The sequence below is a fragment of the Anomaloglossus baeobatrachus genome (assembly GCF_048569485.1).
Source record: "Anomaloglossus baeobatrachus isolate aAnoBae1 chromosome 5 unlocalized genomic scaffold, aAnoBae1.hap1 SUPER_5_unloc_6, whole genome shotgun sequence".
NCBI classification, from domain to species: domain Eukaryota; kingdom Metazoa; phylum Chordata; class Amphibia; order Anura; family Aromobatidae; genus Anomaloglossus; species Anomaloglossus baeobatrachus.
Window position 1 is genome coordinate 381,431 of NW_027441810.1, and position 7,755 is coordinate 389,185.

Below are 7,755 nucleotides of genomic sequence, written 5' to 3' on the forward strand. Positions count from 1 at the left end.
AAGTTCATCTGCTGGATGCTGAAATAAGACAAATAATATATTTCATCTTTCAGATTATACACCTACTACTGCTGAAATGTCTTTACTTAATAAGGGCCTTTCTTTTTCTCCCACTTTTATTATAAAATAATTTGATTTATTTACCGATCTACAGACATCTATTAGAAAATTGACTGTGCAGAGACACTATACCATTATGGCGGGTAGGGCGACATCAAATAGTGCACTTTTAGGTGATTCAGTCACCAATCAATTCTTACACACTGACCTTAGAAGGACCTCTAATTTTTATCCTACGGAAAGTAAAGGACACAATTTACACACATTCTGTGAAATGGTGCTTCAGGATTTCAACCTGTTAAAAAGCCGATGTGGAAATATTCCTTGGAACTTATCCAGATCTGAAAAGAGGGCATTAAACTCCCTAAAAGGGAATAATGATATCATCATCAGACCAGCGGATAAAAGGGGGTTGTCCTACAGATTAAATCAGACTGTATAGCAGAGGCTTTCAGAATCCTATCCGAAGCCACAAATTACCGGCGGGCGACACAAAAGGATTATCAACTAGCCGTTTTAGAATATAACAACATGATTAAAGGAGCCATCGCCTCTAATATCGTAAGACAGAGAAAAAATTCCTCACGGTAGTTATCCCTACTGAGGCATTTTTCTACCATCTAAGAAAAATACACAAAGATTTATCCAAACCTCCGGGTCGTCCGATAACCTCAGGGATCGGTTCCGTAACATCCAATTTAGCGTCATACATCGACTATATAGTGCAGCCCCATGTTAATAGAATGGACAGTTATCTAAGGGATTCTACCCAACTTATAGGCTTGGTTAATTACATTCCATGGAAAGATTCTTTTGTTTTCTTCTCCATGGATGTCTCTGCTCTCTATTCTAATATTCCAGACAATTTGGGTTTATTATGTTTTGATTTTTCTTCTGGAAACGGATGACAGGATTCCTCCAATACAGAAACTGTTTATTTTGCAAGGCATGTCATTAATTCTAAATAATAAGTACTTCACATTCATTGATAACATGTACCAACAGACACTAGGGACCGCAATGGGCTCAAAAGTGGCACCTACGTATGCAAATTTGTTTATGACCACCTTCGAGTTTATTTTTATCTTTAACAATGATTTATCAGGTCACATTGTGCAATATAAATGGTACATTGATGACCTTTTTATTATTTGGGACAACTCTGCCAGTAATATCGATATTTATCTGCAATAGATGACAACAATTGGGGCTTAAAATTGTCACCAATCTTGAGTGTAGACTTCCTAGATCTTACCATTTTTCACGATGGGCATTACATTCTGACCAAGACGTTTTTTAACCCCTTCACGACCATGGACGGAAAGATCCGTCCTTGTGCCCTGGGCCTTAACGACCAAGGACGGATCTTTCCGTCATGGCGTAATCGCGGCACCGGAGCCTCCGGTGACTGCGAAAAATTAGGATAAACCGCAGATTCGGGGAGGAGGGGACCTGTACCTGACCTCAGGAGGGGTGGTACCTCCTCCCCGGACCTACGGAGGCTGTGATTGGTTGACGAACGCCGCTCAGCCAATCACAGCCACTGTAATGTTCCAGCCACTTAAAGTGACTGAAACATTGAAATCCAGCCCTGGCCAGTGCAGCTATAGCACTGGCCATTGGCTGGAGCTGGGTGACCTCACTGGATCACCCTCCCCCAGCTCCAGTAACTCTGATTGGAGAGATCGGCCTTGTGACCGCTGTCTCCAATCACAGTGGAGCTGTTGCCGGTGACCGCCCCCGTCATCGTCCCTGCAGCACGCCAGCACAGTGAGTGTACACAGTGCAATGGCAGGGCGACAAGCTCCAGTCCCATGCTGTTATGAGACCGGAGCATGGGACCCGGAAGTTGCCGCGCTGCCATTGCACTGTATGAAACCGGCCACCCGCACCCTCACCCCCACCCCTCGTATCTGCTGCCCGCATCCTCACCCCCACACCTCCCGATCCGCCGCTGCCCTCCGCCGCGATCTGCCACCTGCACCCTCACCCCCACACCTCCCGATCCGCCGCCGCTGCCCTCCGCCACGATCTGCCACCCGCACCCTCACCCCCACACCTCCCGATCCGCTGCCCTCCGCCGCGATCTGCCACCCGCACCCCCACCCCTCGTATCTGCTGTCCGCACACTCACTCCCACACCTCCCGATCCGCCGCCACCCTCCGCCGCGATCTGCCACCCGCACCCCTACCCCTCGTATCTGCTGCCCGCACACTCACCCCCACACCTCCCGATCCGCTGCCGCCGCTGCCCTCCGCCGCGATCTGCCACCCGCACCCCCACCCCTCGTATCTGCTGCCCGCACACTCACCCTCACACCTCCCGATCCACCGCCGCCGCCCTCCATCTGCCACAGTGCCACCAGTCCCCCCCCGATCTGCTGCCCGGCCCCTTTCCCTCGTGATCGGCTGCTCGTCCCCTGTCACCGCCGTGATGTGCGCTCCATCCCCTGTCACCGCCGTGATTTGCGCTCCCTCCCCTGTCACCGCCGTGATGTGCGCTCCCTCCCTGTCACCGCCGTGATGTGCGCTCCCTCCCCTGTCACCGCTGTGATGTGCGCTCCCTCCCCTGTCACCGCCGTGATGTGCGCTCCCTCCCCTGTCACCGCCGTGATGTGCGCTCCCTCCCCTGTCACCGCCATGATGTGCGCTCCCTCCCCTGTCAGCGCCGTGATGTGCGCTCCCTCCCCTGTCACCGCCGTGATGTGCGCTCCCTCCCCTGTCACCGCCGTGATGTGCGCTCCCTCCCCTGTCACCGCCGTGATGTGCGCTCCCTCCCCTGTCACCCCCGTGATGTGCGCTCCCTGTCACCGCCGTGATGTGCGCTCCCTCCCCTGTCACCGCCGTGATGTGCGCTCCCTCCCCTGTCACCGCCGTGATGTGCGCTCCCTCCCCTGTCACCGCCGTGATGTGCGCTCCCTCCCCTGTCACCGCCGTGATGTGCGCTCCCTCCCCTGTCACCCCCGTGATGTTGCGCTCCCTCCCCTGTCACCCCCGTGATGTGCACTCCCTCTCCTGTCATCCCCGTGATGTGCGCTCCCTCCCCTGTCACCCCTGTGATGTGCGCTCCCTCCCCTGTCACCCCGTGATGTGCGCTCCCTCCCCTGTCACCCCCGTGATGTGCGCTCCCTCCCCTGTCACCCCGTGATGTGCGCTCCCTCCCCTGTCACCCCGTGATGTGCGCTCCCTCCCCTGTCACCCCGTGATGTGCGCTCCCTCCCCTGTCACCCCGTGATGTGCGCTCCCTCCCCTGTCACCCCGTGATGTGCGCTGCCTCACCTGTCACCCCGTGATCTGTGCTCCCTCACCTGTCACCCCGTGATCTGTGCTCCCTCACCTGTCACCCCGTGATCTGTGCTCCCTCACCTGTCACCCCCGTGATCTGCTGTCCGCTCTCTCCTCACCTCTCACCCCCGTGATCTGTGCTCTGCTCACCTGTCTCCTCCGTGATCTGCGCTGCGCTCCCTCCCCCACCTCTCACCCTCCCCAATCTGCTGCCTCCTTCATCTCCTGTGATCCAGCTGCCTAGATCCATCCTGTAGGGTAACTATCCCCAATCTCACCTCCCACTCCCCTTCCCACCCATCCCCCCCATCCCCCCTCTCCCATCCGCCCCCACCCTATCCCAGCCGCCGTCTCACAATCACAGATGCTCCCTTTATATGCCGCCGCCCCCCCCCCATCTGCCGCTGTTTTTTTTTTTCTATGCCATGGGGGTCTAGTTTCCAAAATGGGGTCACATGTGGGGGAGCTCCACTGTTTCGGCACCTCAGGGGGTCTCCAAACAGCATGGAATACGCTAATTATCCCAGACAATTTTGCGTTTGAAACGTCAAATGACGCTCCTTGCCTTCCGAGCCCTGCTGTGCGCCCAAACATTTGATTTCCACAACATATGAGGTGTCTGTGTACTCAGGAGAAATTGCACAATACATTTTATGGTGCAATTTTTCCTGATACCCTTGTGAAAAAAAAAGCTACCTGGTTGAAGTAACAATTTTGTGGTAAAAAAAATTTTTTTTATTTTCACAGCTCAACTCTATTAACTTTTGTGAAGCCCCCAGAGGCTCAAAGTGCTCAATAAACATCTAGATAAATTCCATGAGGGGTCTAGTTTCCAAAATGGGGTCACATGTGGGGGAGCTCCACTGTTTCGGCACCTCAGGGGGTCTCCAAACGCAACATGGAATACGCTAATTATCCCAGACAATTTTGCGTTTGAAACGTCAAATGACGCTCCTTGCCTTCCGAGCCCTGCTGTGCGCCCAAACATTTGATTTCCACCACATATGAGGTGTCTGTGTACTCAGGAGAAATTGCACAATACATTTTATGGTGCAATTTTTCCTGATACCCTTGTGAAAAAAAAAGCTACCTGGTTGAAGTAACAATTTTGTGGTAAACTATTTTTTTTTTATTTTCACAGCTCAACTCTATTAACTTTTGTGAAGCCCCCAGAGGCTCAAAGTGCTCAATAAACATCTAGATAAATTCCATGAGGGGTCTAGTTTCCAAAATGGGGTCACATGTGGGGGAGCTCCACTGTTTCGGCACCTCAGGGGCTCTCCAAACGCAACATGGTGCGGCTAACGATTCCAGCTAATTTTCTGTTCAAAAAAGTCAAATGGCGCTCCTTCCCTTCCGAGTCCTGCCATGCGCCCAAACAGTGGTTTTTCGCCACATATGAGGTATCTGCGTGTTCAGTAGAAATTGCCCAACAAATTTTGGGGGTTCATTTAATCCTGCTACCCTTGTGAATATGCAATATTTGAGGCTAAATTAACATTTTTGTTGCAAAAAGTAAAATGTTCATTTTTTCCTTCCACATTGCTTTAGTTACTGTGAAGCACCTGAAGGGTTAATAACCTTCTTGAATGTGGTTTTGAGTAGCCTGAGGGGTGCCGTTTTTGGAATGGTGTCACTTTTGGGTGTTTTGTGTCATGTAGACCTTTCAAAATCGCTTCAAATGTGATGTGGTCCCTAAAAAAAAGTGGCTTTGTAAATTTTGTTGTAAAAATGAGAAATTGCTCATAAACTTTGAACCCCTATAACTTCCTTAAATTTTTTTTTTTTCCCAAAATTGTTCTGATGTAAAGTAGACATGTGGGAAATGTTATTTATTAATTATTTTGCGTCATATGTCTCGTTGGTTTTAGAGCATAAAAATTCAAGTTTGAAAATTAGAAAATTTTCAAAATTTTCGCGAAATTTCCATTTTTTTCACAAAGAAATGCAAAAAATATCGGCCTAAATTTACCACTAACATGAAGCCCAATATGTCACGAAAAAACAATCTCAGAATCACCGGGATCCGCTGAAGCGTTCCAGAGTTATAACCTCATAAAGTGACACTGGTCAGAATTGCAAAAAATGGCCTGTTCTTTAGGGTCAAAATAGGCTTGGGGCTGAAGGGGTTAAAGAGGTCGATGCTAACAGTTATGTTCACTATAATAGTGGGCACTACTATACATGGATGCGCAACATACCATCCAATCAGTTTAAGCGAATAAGAAAAAATTGTACCCTGCACGCTGATTTTGTGAAACAGTCTAAGATCCTTTCTGAGAGGTTTTTGGACAAGCAATATCCCAAAAGGATAATCAAGAAAGCTTTTGTTGATTCTAGCAAATTGAAGCAGGGGGCTTTAATTACATACAAAACAAAACTGTCTGATTGTGATTATTCCCACAGTACCAATTTTGTCACTACATATTGTTCTGACAGCATAAAAATAAGGAACATTCTACAAATACGCTGGAGCATTTTGACTAATGACCCAATATTGGGTAAAATGCTTCCCAGGTTTCCTGCAGTTACGTTTTGAAGAGCACCAACACTTCACAATCTTTTGGCCCCCAGCAAGTTAAAGGTTGGGGGTGACAGTAGTGGACCGGTTATTAGAACAGGGGGTTCATACAAATGTATGACACCGCGATGCATGTGCTGAAATTCTATTTGTCACAACAGGAAAACTTTTTGTTCGCCTGTTGATACATCTTTGGTTTTTCCAATTAAACACCTCAATTGCCAATCGAGTTTTATGATCTACCCTGATAGACTGTGAATGTGGTAAACAGTAAATAGGTAGGACGACACAACCCCTATATCGGAGGCTTAATTCTCATAGGCACAATATTGCCAAAGGGTTTTTGCTCCATGGACTCTCGAGGCATTATACTCTGGTTCACAATAAGACAGTAAAGCTCAGTTTTACCCCAAATGAGCAAATCCCAGTGGAAGCTCCTAACCGTATTCAGACTTTGAATTGGAAGGAAACCTTCTGGATCCATAAATTGAAGACTTTGAATCCATTGGGTCTGAATGAAGTCACGGATCTGTTTAATTAATTATTTTAACTAATTAATATATGTAAGTCCTTTATCTATTCTCCATGTGGAAATCTAATACTGCTTCTTGTCCCTCCCCCGCCCTGGACTGAATGCTGGATTCTATTGTTACATCTTTTAACTTTTTAATGATTTATCATTACATGATATTAAACAATTAGATATATGGATATTTTTACCAACCAATTTAATAAATACATAGATACTATTTATTTTTGATACTATTAACTTTTATTGGTCTTAATAGTATTTATTCTGTCTCTTTGAGGGTGGGTACTACTATTTGTTTTATTTTATATGATTTTGCATTCTCTTCATCAGTAGATAATCATATGAGATTTATCGCTTTTAAATCCACGTGATTGTGCACAACTGACTCCACAAGCTGCCCCATTAAATATTAATACAACAGTTCTGATGCATTCAATGATCATCCTGAAATGAATGATGGATATATACACAGGGTCTACACAGGTTCTATGTATCTTTTACCTTTATTTGGTTCCCTCCTCCAGAATGTTTCCTGCTGTGATGGTTTTATTACTGTGTTGGAGCTGTTTTTTCTTTCTATTTGAATGGGGGACCACTGGGGGTTAATTGCGTTGGTTCGTATTCTTTATCACCCTCCTGACCGGGTGTAGCCCTACACTGGTCCTGGGCTCATTGCGTCCTATACCACCTCTAAGGGACTGGCGTCACAGTTTGGGGAGTTCTCATACACTTTTCTCATGGTGTTTTCCCCTTTTTTATTTTTGCTTCATGTTTGTTGATACATCTTACCTGATGTTAATTAGTGGTTTTTATAGTAATTTTTATCAGATATTATTGTCCTGAGCAAATCTATAGGTTTTGTTTTTTTTACTATTAACAAGTTCAGAGCGAGGAGAATGAGAAAAGAAGCTGTTGCTGGAGCTAAATGGCTGATTTCAGCTAATATGTGTATTTATAAGAACTATTAATTTGTATTTGCACTAATTTCTGCTCTTGTATTCACAATGTTGTTTTTCATGATTACGAGCGATTTGGATTATAACATCGATCTTCTCTGGTGGCTCCTATGGGTAATGGATAAATACACTCGTCCTTTTTCCCTTTTTATTCTGGGGTTCTGATCCCCACTGACTTGTATTTATTGCTTTTATTTATTTGGTGTTTATCACATTGTATCTCTTTACAGTGGTTTTATGAGAATTATTAACAACCTATTTGTGTTATTTTTCTGCAACATGTCATTTGATATTTTTTTTCTCTGATCATTGTGAACACTCGCCCCCTCATTTACTAGACCATATATATATATATATATATATATATATATATATGTGCCTTTCACCTGTATATGCTAGTC